This window comes from Lagenorhynchus albirostris, chromosome 1 (assembly GCF_949774975.1).
Source record: "Lagenorhynchus albirostris chromosome 1, mLagAlb1.1, whole genome shotgun sequence".
Classification (NCBI taxonomy): Eukaryota; Metazoa; Chordata; class Mammalia; order Artiodactyla; family Delphinidae; genus Lagenorhynchus; species Lagenorhynchus albirostris.
Window position 1 is genome coordinate 53,011,337 of NC_083095.1, and position 23,432 is coordinate 53,034,768.

General features: G+C 35.2%; 1 protein-coding gene and 1 pseudogene across 1 annotated transcript in view; both read left to right on the plus strand.

Annotated features, from left to right (window-relative positions):
• Window positions 1-23,432, plus strand: part of MDGA2 (MAM domain containing glycosylphosphatidylinositol anchor 2) — an 825,804-nt gene that overhangs the window by 598,207 nt on the left and 204,165 nt on the right. The window lies entirely within an intron of this gene.
• LOC132530353 (adenosine 5'-monophosphoramidase HINT1-like) lies at window positions 6,280-6,835 on the plus strand (annotated as a pseudogene).

Sequence of the window (23,432 nt, forward strand, 5' to 3'; positions counted from 1 at the left end):
GAGACAAGGAAGGACACTACATAATGAACAAGGGATCAATCCAAGAAGAAGACATAACAATTATATATGCATGCAACATAGGAGTACTTCAATACATAAGGCAACTGCTAACAGCTGTAAAAGAGGAAATTGACAGTAACACAATAATAGTGGGGGACTTTAACACCTCACTTACACCAACGGACAGATCATCCAAAATGAAAATAGGGAAACACAAGCTTTAAATGCCACAATAGACCAGATAGATTTCATTGATATTTATAGGACATTCCATCCAAAAACAGCAGATTACACTTTCTTCTCAAGTGTGCACAGAACATTCTCCAGGATAGATCACATCTTGGCTCACAAATCAAGCCTCAATAAATTTAAGGAAATTGAAATCATATCAAGCATCTTTTCTGAACACAACGCTATGAGATTAGAAGTGAATTACAGGGGAAAAAACATAAAAATCACAAACACATGGAGGCTAAACACTACGTTACTAAATAAGCAAGAGATCACTGAAGAAATCAAAGAGGAAATCAAAATATACCTAGAAACAAATGACAATGCAAACATGACAATCCAAAACCTATGGGATGCAGCAAAAGCAATTCTAAGAGGGAACTTTATAGCTATACAAGCCTACCTCAAGAAACAAGAAAAATCTCAAATAAGCACTCTAACCTTACACCTGAAGGAACTAGAGCAACAAGAACAAACAAAACCCAAAGTTAGCAGAAGGAAAGAAATCATAAAGATCAGGGCAGAAATAAATGAAATAGAAACAAAGAAAACAGTAGCAGAGATCAATAAAACTAAAAGCTGGTTCTTTGAGAAGATAAACAAAATTGATAAACCATTGGCAAGTCTCATCAAGAAAAAGAGGGAGAGGACTCAAATCAATAAAATTAGAAATGAAAAAAGAAGTTACAACAGACACAGCAGAAATACAAAGCATCCTAATAAACTACTACCAGCAACTCTATGCCAAAAATGGACAACCTGGAAGACATGGACAAATTCTGAGAAAGGTGTAACCTTCCAAGACTGAACCAGGAAGAAATAGAAAATATGAACAGACCAATCACAAGTAATGAAATTGGAACTGTGCTTAAAAATCTTCCAACAGGGCTTCCCTGGTGGCACAGTGGTTGGGAGTCTGCCTGCCGATGTGGGGGGCATGGGTTCGTGCCCCGGTCTGGGAGGATCCCGCATGCCACGGAGCAGCTGGGCCCGTGAGTCGTGGCCGCTGGGCCTGCGCGACCAGAGCCTGTGCTCTGCGGCGGGAGAGGCCGCAGCAGTGAGAGGCCCACGTACCGAAAAAAAAAAAAAATTGCGGATGAAGGAACACTCCAAAACTCATTCTATGAGGCCACCATCACCCTGATACCAAGACCAGACAAAGATACTACAAAAAAAGAAAATTACAGACCAATATCACTGATGAATATAGATGCAAAAATCTTCAACAAAATACTAGCAAACATAATTTAACAACATATTAAAAGGATCATACACCATGATCAAGTGGGATTTATCCCAGGGATGCAAGGATTCTTCAGTATATGCAAATCAATCAATGTGATACACCATATTAACAAATTGAAGAATAAAAACCATATGATCATCTCAATAGATTCAGATAAATCTTTTGACAAAATTCAACACCCATTTATGATAAAAACTCTCCGGAAAGTGGGCATAGAGGGAACCTACCTCAACATAATAAAGGCCATATACAACAAACCCACAGCAAACATCATTCTCAATGGTGAAAAATGGAAAGCATTTCCTCTAAGATCTGGAACAAGACAAGGATGTCCACTCTCACCGCTGTTATTCAACATAGTTTTGGAAGTCCTAGCCACGGCAATCAGAGAAGAAAAAGAAATAAAAGGAGCACAAATTGGAAAAGAAGAAGTAAAACTGTCACTGTTTGCAGATGACATGATACTATACATAGAGATCCTAAAGATGCCACCAGAAAACTACTAGAGCTAATCAGTAAATTTGGTGAAGTAGAAGGATACAAAATTAATGCACAGAAATCTCTTGCATTCCTATACACTAATGATGAAAAATCTGAAAGAGAAATTAAGGAAACACTCCCATTTACCATGGCAACAAAAAGAATAAAATACCTAGGAATAAACCTTCCTAGGGAGACAAAAGACCTGTATGCAAAAAACTATAAGACACCGATGAAAGAAATTAAAGATGATACAAATAGATGGAGAGATATACCATGTTCTTGTATTGGAAATCAATATTGTGAAAATGACTATACTACCCAAAGCAATCTACAGATTCAGTGCAATCCCTATCAAATTACCGTGGCATTTTTTACAGAACTAGAACAAAAAATCTTAAAATTTGTATGGCAACACAAAAGACCCCGAATAGCCAAAGCAGTCTTGAGGGAAAAAAACAGAGCTGCAGGAATCAGACTCCCTGACTTCAGACTATACTACAAAGCTGCAGTAATCAAGACAATATGGTACTGGCACAAAAACAGAAACCTAGATCAATGGAACGAGATAGAAAGCCCAGAGGTAAACCCACACACCTATGGTCAACTAATCTATGACCAAGGAGACAAGGGTATACACTGGGGAAAAGACAATCTCTTCAACAAGTGGTGCTGGGAAAACTGGACAGCTACATGTAAAAGAATGAAATTAGAACACTCCCTAACACCATACACAAAAATAAACTCAAAATGGATTAGAGACCTAAATGTAAGACCGGACACTATAAAACTCTTAGAGGAAAACATAGGCAGAACACTCTTTGACATAAATCACAGCAAGATCTTTTTCGATCCACCTCATAGAGTAATGGAAATAAAAACAAAAATAAACAAATGGGACCTAATGAAACTTAAAAGCTTTTGCACAGCAAAGGAAACCATAAATAAGACCAAAAGACAACCCTCAGGATGGGAGAAGATATTTGCAAATGAAGCAAGTGACAAAGATTTAATCTCCAAAATTTACAAGCAGCTCATGCAGCTCAATATCAAAAAAACAACCCAATCCAAAACTGGGCAGAAGACCTAAATAGACATTTCTCCAAAGAAGACATACAGATGGCCAAGAAGCACATGAAAAGCTGCTCAACATCACTAATCATTAGAGAAATGTAAATCAAAACTACAATGAGGTATTACCTCACACCAGTTAGAATGGTCTTCATCAGAAAATCTGCAAACAACAAATGCTGGAGAGGGTGTGGAGGAAAGGGAGCCCTCTTGCACTGTTGGTGGGAATGTAAACTGATACAGCCACTTTGGAGAACAGTGTGGAGGTTCCTTAAAAAATAAAAATAGAATTACCATATGATCCAGCAGTCCCACTACTGGGCATATACCCAGAGAAAACCACAATTCAAAAAGACACATGCACTCCAATGTTCATTGCAGCACTCTTTACAACAGCCAGGTCATGGAAGCAACCTAAATGCCCATCGACAGATGAATGGATAAAGAAGTTGTGGTACATATATACAATGGAATATTACTCAGCCATAAAAAGGAACGAAATTGGGTCATTTGTTGAGAGGGGGATGGATCTGTAGCCTGTCACACAGAGTGAAGTAAGTCAGAAAAAGAAAAACAAATATCGTGTATTAATGCATATATGTGGAACCTAGAAAAATGGTACAGATGAACCGGTTTGCAGGGCAGAAATTGAGACACAGATGTAGAGAACAAATGTATGGACACCAAGGGGGGGAAGCCGCGGGGGGATGAGGGGTGGTGGTGTGATGAATTGGGCGATTGGGATTGACATGTATACACTGATGTGTATAAAATTGATCACTAATTAGAACGTGCTGTATTAAAAAATAAAATTCAAAAAAAAAGAACAAATGAAAGGCCAAAAAATATATATTATGAACGAAAAGTAGCAGAGATTTCTAAAAATGGTTATACTCACACTAAATTAAGTTTGAGAAAATGTCAGTTGTCCACATCAGATATTATTGTTTGTATTATTATTGTTTTTATCATTTAGCCTCAGGTAGCATTGATGAAGACTGTTTGGAGCTAAAGTCTAGTGTCCTATTGATATCAATCATTCAAACAGTCAAAAATCCATGCTTGAATATTTTCAGAATAAAGATACCTCCAGAAGGCTTACCAAATGCTCCATTAGAATATGCTAAATGACCTTGGAGAGAAATTGCTAAAATTACACAAAATAAAGGTATGTTAAATCAAATGAGAGCAGTTTACAGAGACTTCCTAAAACGTCTAAGGTTTTCTTAATAAAAATAGGAAACCGGGCTTCCCTGGTGGAGCAGTGGTTGAGTCCGCCTGCCGATGCAGGGGACGCGGGTTCGTGCCCCGGTCCGGGAGGATTACACGTGCCGCGGAGCGGCTGGGCCCGTGGGCCGTGGCCGCTGGGCCTGCGCGTCCGGGAGCCTGTGCTCCGCAACGGGAGAGGCCATAGCAGTGAGAGGCCCGCGTACCGCAAAAAAAAAAAAAAAAAGGAAACCTACCACAAGAGATGAACACAGTATTTACAGCTTACGTCACTGGTATTTTTTTCCTTCCATTTGGTATATCTGACCTTTATTTCACAAGCCCTCAGCCTTAAATAATCTGTTCTTAGCGGAGGAAGATTGCGGTTGAAAATTTAAATTTGAGAGGCAAGGGTTAACTGACAATTCAAGTCGGAATAATGCCAAGTGTTCCAATATGGTAAAGAGAAATTAGGTAGAGCTGTCTTCCACAATTCTGGGATTAACTCATGAAACGTAGTGCACGTTCAACCTCCCAAAATATTTATTAAACAACCACTATAGGAAAGGGACTATAGGAAGAAATAAAAATGTATAGGGTCTAGTTCATGGATTTTATATCCCATACACTTGAAAATTTTTATTAACAGATAAAGTCAAGTATTTGCTTTATAAACTATCAGAGTGATATAGAAGCATACAAGATGAAATTATTGAATCTATTCAGCAAGAGTTCCATAGAGCAGGCGGCATCTGAGCTGGATTAAGAATGGGGATTATTTGGCACTAGATCTTAGGAGGAAATGAATTAATTAGATCTCCTTCACACAGTCAAGAACGACCACGGAATTTTATCAAGGTAGCAGCATAATCAGATTGGTGTCAGGAGGGCCTATTCATTGGGTGAATCTGCAGTGTTCCAAAAAGAGACAGAGGAAAGACCGTGGAGAAATAGAAGAGAGTTTCAGAAGACATTTCAGAAGCTTCGCAATCAATCAGTTGGGCAAAGAAAACTTTTCCTCTGTTTTCCCAACATTGTAGACTACCTTTGCATTGTGAGGAGGTGTTCAGTGAGTCCGTTAGTGATAATGTGAGAGAGGAGGCAGAAAATTTTTATTAGGAAGTAAATTAAGGCCATGGAGATATGTATTACTTTATGGATGTGTCAGGTTAGAGAGGGAAAGATACAGAAGGCTTAGCTGGTAGAAGAAGCATGAGACTCGCTCATAAACTACATCTGAGAAGTCAGGTAACCTCTTTACATCTTAGTTCCTTTTCTCTCCACCACGGCTTTAGGTTACTTTTAAGAAAGAGTTTGAGGATATAGAGTGGAAAAAAAGGAATATAAGAAAAAAAGAGTTTGCCCATTAGAGTGTGTGTGTGGTGGTCAGGTTGGGGGGCAGACTATTTATTCAGCTGAAGAGGTTGATAGGAATCAGATGAAGTGCTGAGGGACACTCACAACCTCTGTTAAGGGGCAGTTAAGTCAGTGACCAGTGCTCTCAAGTCAATTGGGAGAGTGCGTGATTGACATCAGGCAGCTTAGTGTGTGCAGAGCCCTGGACTTGGGTCCAGGCCCAAATTTACCACTTAATAGCATTGCAACCTTATGTCTGGCTGGACCCCAAAACTTTCCGTCTGTAGAATAAAGGGATCAGCTGGGTAACTGATTTCTAAATGGTGTTCCAATCGCAACTAGAGATTTTTAAAAACTATTCTCAGGGTCTACTGAACTGTGCGGGGAAGGGAAGTAACCAGATGAGAATTTTACCCTTTTTTATTTCCCTTGCCATTTCACATAGAACAAAATATATCTCTCTTTTATATATAGAACTTCTATCTACGATTAAATTTGGACAGGGGATTCTGACTTAAGTTCACAAACACATACATGTGCATACAGTATTAAAAACATGTAGTTGAAAGCCATTTGCTTAGATGAGTTCTTCCAGTCCTCCCAAAGTATGTTACACTTCTATGATTCTAAAATGTTATACTTCAGTTCAGAATATGGTAATGCCACATTCTGAGGAATGTTAAGTCTGAATGAGGGACTTAAGGAAAGGTTTGAGAGGACAGATTGGTTTGGGATTAGGTGTACTTGAAAGGTTGGTAAGACATTCTCAGGTTTCTGGTGACCAATTAGAAAGTAGGGTTTGGGCTAAGGCTCAGACTTCCTGGCCTGGTGATGACACGATTTTTGGGAAGATCATTCACAAGGAAATTCCAGCCAGAATCATTTATGTGGATGACCAGTGTCTCGCTTTCCATGACATTTCCCCTCAAGCACCAACACATTTTCTGGTGATACCCAAGAAACATATATCCCAGATTTCTGCAGCAGAAGATAATGGTGAAAGTCTTCTTGGACATTTAATGATTGTTGGCAAGAAATGTGCTGCTGATCTAGGCCTGAAGAAGGGTTATCAAATGGTGGTGAATGAAGGTTCAGATTAGGGACAGTCTGCCTACCGTGTTCATCTCCATGTTCTTAGAGGTCGGCAGATGAATTGGCCTCCTGGTAAAGCATGTTGTAGGGATAATTTTCCCTTCTCTATTCAGTGATCAAGTTTGCAAGTTCCAATATGCTAAACAATACTTTTATTTTTTTGCCTGTGTATGGAGAGATTGCAGAAATAATTTAAAAAACCCATACATAATAAAAGATTGTTGTATGGTCCCCCTCTCCCCAAAAAAGTAGGGTTTAATAATTGAGAGAAAGGTCAGAAGTAGAACATGGACTTCACAGGTAGTTGCCTTAATTAGAAGTGGATGAGCTTATCCAAGAAGAGAGTATGAAGCAAAAACAAACAAAATGTCCAAGGACATGGTGGAAAAAGCAGAAACCATGAAGAAAATGGAAAAAAAGTGGTCAGTGGAAACCAAATGAAAGAGGGGAATATCCAGTGGAAAACTTCCTGTATTTACAGCATCTTTAGAGCCTTCAATACCTTTTTATCAGCATGTGAAGATTATATTTGTTTCAAGTACTTTAATATTGATGCATGGGATTTGATAGTGGAAGTGAGCGCTTATATTTCTTCAAGTGAAAAGATTGGAAATTGAAGGAGGGTAGGTGGGTGGGAAGGAGAGAGAAAATAAGAGAGAGAGAATGAGAGAAAGAGATTTACAGACAGTAACAATTACACTAATTCTCTTTTCAATTAGATCATTTACAGAAGTGAGAAGAATATTGGAAACATTTTTAGTTGGCCTTGTCAGGAAGTTATAAGTTGTTTTGAGAAGCATAAATTATATCAGTATTTCTACTGCTTATTTTTGGGGAGAGCATAAATGCAAAGATTGCCTGCATTAAATTCTCTATTTTCTGTAGTAGTTGAATAAACATTAATCATGTTTTTATATTGCATTTTCTCATAAAACTGAATCTATCTAATTATGAAAATAACATCGGATTTATGATTTTCCTCCAATTATCATCTTAAAATATCCAGCACTTTCTTCCCCAAATATCAGAACCAAGATTTTACCTTACAAGCCATAGTTTAACAGTGGTTAATTAGCTGTTGTCTAATTACTGTGTCATGTGTTGAGGATTTCCTTCACTTGGCAAAATTAAACACGTTTTGAAATCCCCAGATTACATTGAGATAAGAGCAGCTCAATGAGAAATAGGAAAGAATGCCCAATTTATGTTTCCTATACCCTTCATCCACTTATAAATGCAAGCAATGGGGACATGGAAACTATATGAATTTTAAATGACTGAATAGAGATTCTTCTAATCCAGAGGACTGAACACAATTAGTTCCATAATTTGCACTTAATATTATAATAACTAGCAATAACTTACACAAGTTAAAGAAAGAATTATGAAAATTATATTCATTAACTGATGAAGAATAAATGTCTCCATCAAACTCATAGTTGAGAATGGATGTAAATCAGGGTATATTATTTAAAGCTACAATACCAGGACTGACTCTGTGTCTCTTGACTAGAGGAGAAGATAGAGATGTGGGGAGTGGTATTAGATTCACTACTGATATGATTATGATAACACTTGGAATTTTTATGTCATTTTTAGATGATACTACCAAGCTACCATTATCAATTGAAGAACAGAGAAATAAACAGAAGTAGCCACAGAGACTAGATCCATAGACTAACAGTTTGATCACCATTTTGGTCTATGTGATAGCAAAAGATCTAGAATCCTAGATTTCTGGCATTAGATAGAACAATTATTATAGTGATATAATTTGTTTGTAGTGACTAGGTTTCATTTTACAGTTTGGAATGTCTTAAAGCTATTTCTTACAATAGCTCCAAAATAGAAGTTAGAACTACCATTAGTGCAAAGGACTTTCCCCTGAAAATCTGCTTACAAATGAATTCATTTTAATATATAAAAAGAGCCTCATTAGTTTTTACAGTCTTAATTTTTCATCCTTCATTGTGTGATATCAGTGAGCTTAGCAAAGAGATTAAATAAATTTAGAAAATCATTACAATTAGGATTTTGATGGCACAATTTGAGGATATTTATGAATTCTGAATATTTATTTTTAAATAAAAACAAAAGATTATTGGGGCAGGTTCCCATATACCTATTTTGTAAAACATTTTAAAAAGATTTCTAAATGTCTCAGTTATTGGCATCGTTTTTAAATACTGAGGACGTTTATAGATTACCTAGTGCCTTCCATTTATAGAGAGGAAAATGGGATCCCAAAGCTTAGGTACTTGTTCACTTCCTATAGCCATAACCTGATTCAAGTTTACAATCTCACATTCCAAATTCAGTATAAGCTTGCAGCATCTTACATTAAGTGGGTATGTCCCTTTACTATCGCAGGTGATTCTGATATTCGGTTATGGCCTTTGACAAGGGCCTTGCATCAAAAGATCACTGTAGGCAGGTATTAAAATATTCTAAAAGGAATTCAGGTAATATTCTAGTTCGTTCCTGTGACTATGTGTTGGGTTGATAGTGGGGCACAACCCTTCCCTACTCTGAGAACGCCGCTTCAAAGAGTGTTAGGCTGTCAGGTCCCATTTGCTCATCTCATATTCCTCTCACTAAAATGGGGCATGGCCTTACCCTGTTCTAACCTAGGTGCATAGATTGAGCAATATTCATTTCAACAAAGGAGACCACTTTCAGCGTTATGCTAGGTTAAAAATTCTCTAGGGCAACTCAACATGATACTTGTCTTGTTCTAGCTTCCTGAGAAGAGTGGACCCAGAGTTTGTGTCTTTAAAATGCTGCTTAACCACATCTGGGGCTGTGTACTCCTGAGTGGCATGAATTACATATTAAAGTAACCCTAGTCTATACATTAAAACTTGCAGCACGCAAGTGCAGATCACATTGTCTATGGTGAAGTATTTTTGTTAACTTTTATAGCAACGTAACAAAAACATAGAAAAATGCATGAATTGTAAGCATAAAGCTTAAATAGTTTACACACGTATATATCCACACCCAGTTTAAGAAGCAAAGCATTAGCATATGCTGAAGCATTTCAAAGTGTTAAACATAGGTCAATTCTGACTGCAAAACCCAGGTTCTTTACACAAAACACACAGCTTCTCAATGGAACAAGCACACATAATGAGATTTCAGACTCCAGGGATAAACTTTGAGAAATGTAAATATTTTTGTTGAGTGAATCCATTTCAGAAAACCCAAATCATGGCATGTCTGCCTTCTTACCTCTCTGACTAAGGAATTGGAGCCTGGGTGGTCCTGTTGGGTGAAAATCAGCCTAAGAGACAGCCTAGGCTCAGAACTGAAAGCTTTAGATAAGGAGATAAGACAATAGTTTGCAGGGGAAGGGAAGAACTGAGGACGCCAGATTCCTCTGAGTACATAAATAAATCAGGTAAATACATCAGAATTTCCCAAATCTTAGGGATGTTCTACCATAATAATGATGAGATTAAAAAAGATGTGAAATTAAAAGCATATCATTGCACTTTAAAAAAAGGTTCTATGCACAGTATGAAATATATTGGTAATTTAAATACACGAAGTAGAAATAATAAAATGACAAGGAGTTCAAATGTCTGCACTCCAAAATGCACTTAGTATGAATGAAACATAAGTAATCCCCTTTCACCAAGACTATCTAAATAATACTTGTAAACAAAATGTATTTAGTTGACATTTAAATGGAAATATCCTTGCTTAGGAATAAAATGGAATGTAAAACTATATTAATAAAATGGTACTAAACTCTATTCACACACTTATTAGCTTAGAATGAGTTATATATCATTCCAATCAGTGATGTTATATGAGTTTTTATGTGATTTTAAAATTAGGCCCATATTTTTACTGTAGCATTTTATACTTCTACAGACTGGCAGAATGAATCATAAAATACAATCATGCATTTGTAGAATATTTGTTAATAAAGTGTCCATGTGTTATAAGAAAATGCTTCTCCTATGTTTTAACTGACCAGTTCTCTGCTAATGGATCTGTTAATTAAACCTCATTTGCTCTAAAGAACATGTGGTCCTAATCTGTTGATGGAACATTGTGTTCACTGGTTGTTTCACTTTGCTCTTGACAAAGCATGAAAGAGCCAGCTTCATTTTATGTCAAAATGTTTATTAAAATGGTGATAGTGTCTATTTCCACAGGATAAGGCATATTCAGTAGTACATAATCAGTGATATAATTAGGGAATTTGTAAACCACAGGCATTGTTCAGAGTGATCATGTATAAAAGGCCAAACAATGTCAGATGGATTCTACAAGGAGACAAATGGCCTTTTTATTATAGAAGTAAATTGATTTTTCTAGCCATTAGGCACTGAAGAGTTTATCACTGTGAGCAACAGTTGCTCTAGAATAGCGGTCCCCAACATTTTTGGCACCAGGGACAGGTTTCGTGGAAGACAGTTACTCCACAGACTGGGCATGGTGTGTGGAGGAGGGGGCCAGATGGTTCAGGTGGTAATGTGAGCGATGGGGGGCAGCAGATGAAGCTTCGCTGGCCCGCCCACCGCTCACCTCCTGCTGTACAGCCCGGTTCCCCAACAGGCCACGGACCAATACCGGTCCACGACTCAGGGATTGGGGACCCCTGCTCTAGAAAATAAAATAAATTGTGGATTTCTTTAAAGCATCTTTCTTTTGCTGTGCTTTCATTGCACTTTTGATATATAATTTATAGCTTATTCTTTTAATTTAGAATTCCTTCACCCACAGGAAAGCAATCACATAATTAACATGATCAGATAGTTCCTTTTTACTTATTGGTTCCCAGTTTTCATGGCAAGACCCTGACCTTTGTGAAAATGTACAACAATGACATTTTGTCTTCTTCATAAGAGAGAGATAGATATATGGAGGAATGTCCAAACCTCATTACTTCATAGGAATAGAATGGGCGCTAAGATATCTGTATTTTTTTTTAACATCTTTATTGGAGTATAATTGCTTTACAATGGTGTGTTAGTTTCTGCTTTATAACAAAGTAAATCAGTTATACATATACATATGTTCCCATATCTCTTCCCTCTTGCGTCTCCCTCCCTCCCACCCTCCCTATCCCACCCCTCTAGGTGGTCACAAAGCACCGAGCTGATCTCCCTGTGCTATGCGGCTGCTTCCCACTAGCTATCTATTTTACGTTTGGTAGTGTATATATGTCCATGCCACTCTCTCGCTTTGTCACAGCTTACCCTTCCCCCTCCCCATATCCTCAAGTCCATTCTCCAGTAGGTCTGTGTCTTTATTCCCGTCTTACCCCTAGGTTCTTCATGACATTTTTTTTTTCTTAGATTCCATATATATGTGTTAGCATACGGTATTTGTCTTTCTCTTTCTGACTTACTTCACTCTGTATGACAGACTCTAGGTCCATCCACCTCACTACAAATAACTCAATTTCTTTTCTTTTTGTGGCTGAGTAATATTCCATTGTATATATGTGCCACATCTTCTTTATCCATTCATCTGATGATGGACACTTAGGTTGCTTCCATCTCCTGGCTATTGTAAATACAGTTGCAAGGACAGCCTCTTCAATAAGTGGTGCTGGGAAAACTGGACAGGTACATGTAAAAGTATGAGATTACAACACTCCCTAATACCATACACAAAAATAAGGTCAAAATGAATTAAAGACCTAAAGGAAGACCAGACACTATCAAACTCTTAGAGGAAAACATAGGCAGAACACTCTATGACATAAATCACAGCAAGATCCTTTTTGACCCACCTCCCAGAGAAATGGAAATAAAAACAAAAATAAGCAAATGGGACCTAATGAAACCTCAAAGCTTTTGCACAGCAAAGGAAACCATAAACAAGACCAAAAGACAACCCTCAGAATGGGAGAAAATATTTGCAAATGAAGCAACTGACAAAGGATGTCTGTATTATGTGCCATTTTATAATACAGTCCAAACACACAGTTCAAATTATTATATCTAATGGCAGAAATCTGCACCTTCTTTCCTTGGATGGCTTTGGGGGTTGCTTCTGACTACTCAGATTAAAAAGGTTCACTCCTGTCCTCTCCAAAATATTATCTTCTTCAAATAGTGTCCTCATCTGAAATGAATGCATATTTCCAAGACAGCTGACAATGGTAATGATATATATATAAAATTTATAAAATACTTTGTTGACCCTATGTGTACCCATGTTCAGTACTTGAGACATCACAGGTATGAATAAAACAAAATATTTGCCCTCAATATAGAAATATATGCAGAACAATAAAATACAGTCATTGATATCAACATAATAAAAGGCATTGAGGAGAAAATATAATAACTAACATATATTGAGTGTTTACTGTATGAGAGACCTTGTGTTCAAGATTTTATGTGTATTATACTGCTTAATTCTAAAAAAAGAAAATTTAAGTAGGTAATATTATGTTCACTTTACTTAAACTGAGAGATACTGGTTAGATAACTTTCCTGAGGTCATGCAGCTGATAGGTGGTAGAGCTAAGATCTGAATCTAGGCTGCCAGACCTGAGCCTCGCTCTTTACAAGTATATTACACAACTTGAAATACTTTACACTTCAGAGGATGCTCTAATGTGCATTATGCCATTTTATCTTTAAATTCTCCTTTTCCTCAGCCTTATTTGCTGATGAGAAAACAGATTAAGGCAATCCAAGATTGCACAGCTAGTAAGTGGTTAGGCCCTGTGTCCAAGTCCAATTTCTAATCTTGTACACTTACAACTCTTCCAGACTATACATGTCAATTAAAAAAGGCCTTCTGATTTAAAAATGATTGTGAGCAGTTATCAGTTACTGAGAATTCTCCCTATTTATCAGCTTCCATAATGCATACTGAAAGTTTTAAATGTAATTAAAGGTCTAGTTTATCTCTCTTGCCTCCAGTCTTAAGCATATTTACCTATTTGAGGGGCTCAAAAATGTGTATTAAGATGAATCGGTAATAGCTCCAGCCTAGGGCATAAGTTTTCATACATGTAGTTCTGCTTTTGTTACTCCCATAATGTTAATTTAAGGGATAGTGCATTTATACACGCATTTAAATATATTTGGATAAATCATGGCACCATTTTCAAGAGTGAGTAGGCAAGAACACAAATGTGTAATGGAATATCAGAATTCCAGGAATTTGGGAATCTCTGGGCTAACTTTTAAGCTATAGGACTCTTTCCTGTTTGTTACCTTCAGTTTGTATAATACATGTATAGAATGTGGTATTCAACTTTTCAAGTTTAAATTCTTAATCAATTGTTTATACCCAATTGACTATAGTTTTCCACCTTTACTCTGCATTATTGAAAAAAATATATACCAAACATGAAATGGAACTTGATTAACAGTAGAGAGTTAAGTTGAGGAATTGGTCCCCTATTACCCAGAAATGATTATAGATTGATTAGCTTTTCATCAAATGACCTGGTCATATCTTAGTAATTAAAGATCTTAGCACTTTATTTGAGGTTTTGACTATTATAATATCTCCTTTCTTATTACAGAAAAAAGCAAGTTCTTCTCAGTCTAGTTCAGATTCCTAGCTTGCTAAAATGTTAACATAATTCGAGTCACTAGCAAGCAGAATTATCTTGGTCCTGTTTTTTTATTTAGTTGTCTCAAAGAAAACAAGTTTTTCACATGCGAGACTTCACGTAATTAGTCAGTGACCGTCGTTCATTTCTGTATTGCAGTACGTGAGAAACACATACAATAAGTATGTGGAAAGGGAGGAAAGGGAGGTTAAACTCAGAAAAAAGATATGCTTTCACACCTTTTCCCAAAAATGTCAGTAAAAAATTGTCATGTTGCTATAGATTTATATTAATGATTCTAGAAAATATTTTACTATAAGCTCAAGTTAGCAAACCAAATTATGTGAAGATCATAGCAATTCAAGATACCTGAAAACTAAACTTAAGCGAATGCTACATAACCCCTTAAGCAACCCCAGCTTAAGGTCCCCTTCACTTATCTGTTTATGAGGCGGCAAGTATTTATTTGCAACTGGCCTTGTAGCTTGTGTAGCAGAGAAAATATGAATGCCACTCAAAGAATGATTTTCTCTTTCGCTCTTTCATCTTACACTTTGTGTTTCACTGAATCCCTCGGAGGCTATTCTTGTGCCATAGCAACACCTGCTGGGAGAGGGAAGTTGGAACAGCCATAACTGTTGCCTGCCAAACCTGTTTTCCTGATTGAATGGCACTGCATGTCCTCCATCTTCTAATACTAAACTCTCCAGAGTTGCTTCGCTTCAGGATTCTGCATCTCCCCATATGTTTCAAATGACTAACAATACCATTGTAATAAGATTTTCTATAACTCTTTAAAAAATAAGCGTTGTGCATGTGTGTATGTATGGGTGTGTGTGTGCATGCACATGTCCCCTAAGAATTTCAAAATGCAAACACCGTGCTATTTTAACCTCATGTTTGTTTTTAATACATGCTTTCTTCTTTATAGCTAGATTTGTAAAACATTTTCAATCCTGTTTTATTAGCATCTCCTCATTTATTATAGGTGAGTCAGTAAAAAAAAGTGTGTATGTCAGTGCAGAAAAGGCAGTTTTTATTTACAGAGTATGATAAGAGATGTATTTATGCTTATTCATATTATGGACAAAAACAGTAAGCTTACCATATGGTATGATGGCATGTTGAAAAATAAGTGCCTATTTCATATATGATTTACCCACAAGACTGTAAGTAATACAAGTCTTAGAATATGGGTCCAAATGGACATTCTGTTGTAGAGCTAACTAGCCTTTCTTTAAAATTGATGATAGAGGAAAGCCATAGCATGGACAAATTACTCAATACTACCAAATACTTCCAATAATTTACCTCTCTGTTTCATTATTATGCCCAAATTAAAATCTAGTATACGTGCTAACTTTATGAAAACCTATGGTTTTTGTGTTTTTTTAAACTAAAAATAGAGTTGATGTGTGAAAATGATCTTGAAATTTATATACTTTACAATTAAGCCTTTGATAATCAAGAGGTGATTATTCATCAATAGTTTTCTTACTTTGGTTGCTTAGTAACCTTGATTGGTGCTCCATCAATTAATCATGAATTTATTAAGCACCTCTAAAATACTTTAAAATATCACATGGTTTGGGAGCTATTTTCTGAGGAACTAGATAAAGCCTAGCACTGACCTCAGAATGTTTTGGCTACATATGTAAAAGAGTAGACATTTTGTCGTGACATAGATAGAATAAATCAGATACACTATAATTCAGAGACATGGAGGATGAATAAAAGATACAGAAATCAGGAGACTTAAGAGAACAGGAAGTTTCAGTTGGGTCTTAGAAGAATGGGAAATCATTGGATGGGTATTATGACGGGAAAGTCATTCCTGGAGTGAAGGAAAGAAGGCAAGGCGTAGGAAATGAGCCAAGTGTTAAACAGACCAAGAGACCTATCAAAATTGAACAGCAAGCTTTTCACAGAAGCACTATGGCTTAATAAGGGTTGGCAGGTAAAATGGAAAATAAGCAATGGGATTTAGACGTTCTAGAAAATGGGGAGCTACTAAAGCTATTTGAATGGTAGAATAATAGGATTTTTAAGAGAGATTAATTCAGAAATGGTAAGTTTTTTTAGGAGGAGGAAGAAGCATTTGTCAATTAGATTTTAGTGATCCATTTATATGGGGGAAGATAATTCAGAAGGAAGTGCAGCAATGCAATATATTATTATATTAACCTTTGGCTCAGGGAAGTTCTGCATATTTTAAAACGACAACAATTGCAAAAATACTCTATGTGCTGCATATCATATAAATCACCATGTTGTCTCTGTGTTTTTACAAAACAGGAAGTATCCATTGGCAACCTTTATTTCTTTCATGAGAAATGAGCTCTAGAGTGTCTCTGTCTTTCATCAAATATTGTTACCCGTCATGGTCTCTAAAAGAAAGCAAATATGAGCAAATCCATTAGTAAATGAGGAGTCTTTAGCATGTTGGATTTCTTTTGTCACCTAGAATATTTTTCAAGCACATCTTACTATACATTTTAATTGACATATAATTATTAAGAAAATGGGTCAAGCTTATTTGTTTAAAAAGTATTTTGGGGATTTGGATTAGAATTATTTTTAAATTGAAGGGAATTCTCATATTTACCTTATATCATCATATGAATATTTCTCAATTACCACTTATTCTTAAAAATTCCATGTATTAAGGCAGTTATGCCAAATCTTAGTGTGTGCTCATCAAATCAGCTATGAGGTGCATGAGAATTAGAATAGTTCCACTCTTAGTGTATGGAGGTTTTAAAATACAGATTACAGTATTGATATTATTCTCACTTGCATTGAAGATACTTAATTGAATGGAAGAGAATTGAGTGGAGTTACAAGATGCTGACAATTTCACTTAACCAAAGGCTTATCTTACTTATCCCATAGTCCATTATGAGAAGGTATTACTGATGTGCCATTGATAGTGGTTGCAGTTGCAAACTATTCAGTTCTTTGCTTCCATGTAAAATTATTTTGTGATTTTTCAAAACCTCGAAATCTGACTATATCCATGTACAAGTCTCATGCTTACAAAGCTAATCTGTAATGTGTTGGAAAAAACAATTGAGAACTGCTGACTCGGACACTGAGAAAGCACTCAAGTGTGATAGAGGTATCTTTCCTTTAAAACTATGTGGTGTGCAATAAGGATATAGCTAAGCTTGGAGTTTCAATCAGTAGATCACCAAGGATGAAACTCACATCAAGTCTATAATAAATTTTTTTACCTCACCTGTTGTTTTTGAAGGTTAAATAATACAATAAATTTGGTTCATTTGGATTAGTTGAGTCTACAAATTCACTATTTACTTGAGTCTTAACTTTTTTACATGTGTGTATATATACATAGTCAGCATGAGAATTCTTGAATTCTGACTTCTGGGGTTCACTTTCATAAACAATATTTTTGGTCTTATTTACTTATGCTTTAAATGTAGATTATATATTCTACTCTAGAACATACATATGTGCTATAAACTACTTCTCCCCCTAAATTCAAATATGATTGAATTAGTGCCATACTTATTTTAAGATTCTTGAAAATATGAGTCTGGTTGTCCTTCTGGAGACAATTCTACTTATTACTTAGTTTATTATAAAAAATGATAATGTATTAAAAGAAGTATATCTTTTGTTTAAACATCTACTATTAAAGTGCACTGTGCGTATTTACATATTTAAACCAATAAGTTCATAATAAGCATATTCTTATGTCTTTGTTTCAAACAGCAAATTTTCTCATGTAGTTGAGATGAACTAACCTTCCCCTGTATTCTTTTGAGTAGGAAAAATAAGCCAGCCATTTTCTGAGTAAAAACTGAAGATTAAATTTCCTCACCTTCCTTCCCAATGAAGAAATGGAAGCATTTTTATTTTCTATACTTACTTTATTTTACAGTCTGTGATACAGTGGAAAAGTTGACAGAGAACCAGTTTGTTCATATTACTTGTCTATTTTTTTTTATGTTTGGAATGAGAAGTTTTGGTGCCATACCATGTTTTTTAAGTTTCTCCGATTATAGCATCTCCTACACTAGCATTTCAGGTAAGAAAAATCAAAGCAAGGACAGTGTATAGACTATATGTCAAAGAATGTATCTTTGTGTTTTTATTAGGAGGGACTTTTTTCTAGCAAATGCATTATGAATAAATCTCACAAGTTGCAGACATTTCAAATTTTTCTACTTAATTTAACATTTATTGTGAGACAATATTTTAAGAAAAAATAATTTAGTTGATTAGAGAAAGAGCATAAAAACATCATGACAAAATTAAATGTCATGTCCTCAAATTGGCTCTTTTGTTTGTTTTCTGTTCGTTTGTTTTTTAAATTTACAACTTACCTATCCAAATCTTAAATGAAAGGAGAAAGAAAAGGAAAACTATACGAATCCTTTTTTTACTCTCTTATCTCTCACACACCTTCACAGATTTGAAGATCTATTGCATCTGAAATCTATACTAACAATATATTTTAGAGGAGATTCTGCTAGCTGTATGGATTACTAATTATATAGAATTATTACTTTACATTGTTATTTATTTTTTAAAATGTTCATGATTTTTATCTATTACATTTATTTCTTTTATATTCACAGATTTATATCTTTTTCCCTTCTTACCCTCTTGCCCTCTCTCCCCCTCTTCCTTCCTCAATTATTTCATGACTTCCTGGTCTGTGCCATCCAGGAAAGCAGGGCATTAGGCTTTAGAGATAGAGTTAGACACTCTGTGCCTTCAAGGAGCTATCTGGTCAGCGATATAGACATGGAAGAAGATACAGGGTGAAGCTTCGAGTACAGGTTAAATGGGTATACAACATAATATGTGGTCAAGAAGAGTGAGCAACAAACTCAGCCTAGGGGTAGGCAAAGTATCATCACATAAGTGGTAACTTTGAACTGAATCTCAACACACGGGGCAGGTAGGGGGTGCTAGAAGACAAGGGCCTGACTTGCCAAATACAGGAAAGAACTGCAAGGGCACTGAGGTTCACTAGTCAGTGAAATTGTAAGTGATGAGTGTTGTAGGAGTGAGTGATTCTAGAGGAGCACTTCTAAGACTATGTTTCTAGAATACCATGTCTCGAGTGATATACTTGTTGTTATTAAAAAGTGGAGTTTTCATCAAATGAGCTTTGGATAATAGATTGCATTAACATTTTAATTTTCTCTGGGCTTCTTGAAGACTATAATATGCTAATATGCATAGCACATATTATAGAAGAATGAAAAATGAACAATATACCAAAAAAACATTACCAATAATCCCACACTCAGGGAGAACCACTGTTAGTGTTTTGGTATAGTTCCTTCTGGGCTTTCTTTTCCTCTACATTTTTCCCCATGTAAATCTTGTTCTCTTCCATAAATCAGTGCTCAACTGCCTCACTGTCTTAATTTGTACATTTGGTATAAACATTTTTACTGAGTTCCTATCATGTGTAAAATAGAGTGTGGGATGCTGCAAGTATAAAGATGAATCATGTATATTCTCCATTTAAGAAACTCTCTGTTATCAGTCATTAGCATATGTCTTTTTTTATATAATAATGTGATACTGTACATACTTCTCAGTAACATGTTTTACTCACTTTTTAATAGTAGTTGTAGCTATTCATGCTATTCACTAGCATGTTTTTCTTGCTCAACAATATAAATATCTTTGTCAATAAATGTGGGTCTATTACATCATCATTTTAAAAGGCTGCATCATAATCTATTATGTGACTGTACCACTATTTTTTTTAGTTAATCTGTCAGGCTGTTTTCAATTATTATTTTTTTTAATTAAAGCAGTATTATGATGAGCACACTCATTGAGGATTGAAGTTTTTCATAGTTACAGGAACATGATTTTATTTATGTTGATAAAGTTTATGACACAGAAGCAGGAGGCCTGGAAGAATTAAACTGGCAGCAGAAAGACCACTTAGGACACTGTCACAAGAAGAGATAAGGATGACTTATACTAAGAAAGCTACCTGTAGCCATAAGAAGAAATAGGCTGTTATGGAGATATTTTTGATAGAGAAACCAAAGCTGCTGATTGGAAGTGGTGAGTTAGAAGATGGTGAAACAAAGAAAAGTCTATTGTTTTTAATTAGCAGATCAAGTGTCCTGATAATTAACTAACAACTAAGTCAAGAAATAAATAGTGCTTAGGTTTGGGGATTTGCAAGACTTTTGGAAAATAGTAGTAGGCTGCAATCATCGACTGGAAGAACCTTGGGGTAAAGTTACAGTTCACATTATAAACATGCAAAACAGAGAGATATTCATGAGAACAAACAAAATCTCCTGACAGAAAAATTATGATAATAATTTAGAGCATTCTAGAGAATGGAAAATTTAATGTGGAGAGAGAGAGAAGTCTATAAAAACTATGACAAGTTTTAAGACCTTCTTGTCCAAGAAAGTTGCAAAGAAAGTGTTAACTCTGAAATCAAGATTTAAAAAGCCTCATGGAAGAGATGGAAAATAAACTTTATTTTAATTAGGCTTCGGTGTTTATTTTAAAATGAGCAAATTTATTAAAAAATCAACTTGTAACTTAGCTAGATTGAAACTGAGGTTTACATTTCTATAATTTTGATTACATCGGGACAAAAGTTTATCTAACAAATGAATAACATACATTAACAAGGGAGTTTTTGAACTATCTAGCATGATAAACTTAAAAAAATATAGCTAGTCAAGGATCTGTTTTTGTTAGACTGGCCTAATGTAATAAGATCTTTGAATATTCATCTTATTAAGTTAGAAAATAGATACTTATTATTAGCCCCACTCCTATCTTTAACTTTTTACTGTTCCTATAGTCAGAACATTAATAACCTTGGAGCTGGTAAAGTATAAATTCTTAGTTTCAAAAGTGAAGAAATTTATACTCAGAGTGCTTAAGCTTGGCCAAGGTCATGTGGTTTGTTTTTGGAAGAGATGAAATCTTCCAATTTCAAATAATAACATTCCATTAAATAATCTTTAATGTATAATTTCTTTTCATTTATTTCACATAAATGTATCATAATTTGGATATTTATTTGGAGTGGTATATCTTATAAGAAGTTTTGACTTGTATACGGGAATTATTCTCATACAGGTAGATACAGATATTTAAAATAGACATATAAGATGTAAGACAGATAGATAAGGTAATTTGCAACATATGTGTTATTTACTCCCTCGCATTTCTACCTTGACTCTTTTTTATTGTCCCTGAAACAGTAACCAAGAGATGGGCAGGTAAAACTGGTCCAGTTTGTCCATAAGAACAGACTAATTATGAGCAAGAGTCCAGTACTAACTCAAGTTATTCATTCCAGACACCATACTTTACTGGAGCCTGCTTCAGGGTTCATATCTCTGCATTGGCCACCTGCTATAAATTGGCCTCAATTTGAGTTCTGTTCAAAGTATTTATCCTCTCATTCTCAGTGTTCTCATTTGTTAAATTTTAATATTAAATATTTGATCCTAGGATTGTCATGAGAATTAATGAAAATGTAAAATCCCTAACTATGCCTGGCACACAATAGGAGCATAATTAATGTTAAATGCTGAGGTTATTGCTGTTATTCTGTGTCCTTTCTAATGGAGGGTGAATAAATATTGCAGCTTCTTTCAATCCTATTGTTACTAGATGATGCTTATTTAGAATTGCATCATTCCCTGGTGGTTCACTTCAAAAAGAACAAATTATTTAACTAAATTATTTAGTTGTTTATATTTACAAGAGTAAATTATCTAATCATGGAGATTTTAAAAATGCAGCCATTTTTAAACATGTTTTTTGTTAATGCCAATTCCTAGAATATATATATATCTACTTCAAGAAGGTAGTGGTTAGTGTTTCATATTTTCTGATTTCTAAGATGCTAAAATTATTTACTTTGTTTTTTTTAATTAGAAGTAAATGAAGGAATTAAATGAAAAAGACATGAAGATATTTAAATAGCAAGATAACTAATTCTCATATCACTTTGTACTTAAATTTATTTTTCTCTATGTGTAATAAAGAGGAACAACATTTCAATATTAGTTGAAAAATACTTTAAAAATTAATTATATTTGTTTTTGTTCCTGGGCACTGGAGCACAGTAATGCTAGAAGGGAGAATAAAACCTTTGCTTTTTTTGTCCATATTCTGTATTAACTCCAAAGAGGGGAAGCATATGACATTTATCACAATGATAGAATTATTCATATATTTCTGGTTATTCTTATTCTGCCCTTCTAGTTTAGCCCATGCTTTTTTGATAGATGTCCTATTGCACAAATACTTTTGAATTCATACACATTTGTATGAGAAGTAAAAGTCTTCCAGTGGAACAGGTGATACGGTTTGTAGGAAAACTCATTGAGTAGTACTTGCCTCTTATTAGTTCATTTTTCACCAAACCCTAACATAAATATATTCCAGCACAGTAAGGTAAGTTCCTGTAAAATCAGTCTAATTTTCTCATAAATATCTTCAGTAAAATCAGAAATTAGCTTTACTTGAGAAAATTAAATTCTTAGATTATTGAAATATATTTTTGAAAACTCACTTAAAATTAATTTTACAGAAATAGTGGCAGCATCATGACAAACTATGTACAGTGATCTCAAAATCTTAAAGTGAAGTCATTTGAAATTAAAATGTCAAAAAATATTAAAAATCAAAAAGAACAATACACTGGATTGTCAGAGTGTGGCATTGTAGTCAGTTGTTCCATTTCATTTCCTCGAGGGAGAGAACGAATCCTAAACCTTAGCAGTTTGGCAACAGTTTCTAAACCAAATTTAGAACTTCTGGTTTTATATCAGAGGTTCTTCTTTTTCTCTTTCCTATTGCATTCACTGTGCCTGCTAAGTCTATAATGTCTCTTATCCCTTTCTTATACCATCCTTGGATAAGAGATAACAGCATAGGAAGCAGAAGACTGAAAAGCTAAATCTTACCTCAGCAAGTAGGGTCACTCTTCTGTGAAATGCAGATCTTAAAGACCCAGTTAATGGCTGATAATGACAAGTCATTGAGTAGATTGTTCTTATGTTGACCATTCGCGTTCCAATGTAATGCTTTATTTTGCTAATGTTTGAAGACCTCATTTGAGAAAGTTCTGCGAAAACAATTTAGAATTACTTTAAGTGAGGGTAAGTGCCACCCATCCCCAAGGTCTCTGTAATTTTTGTCATCTGAATTGTCACACATCTTCAACCAGCA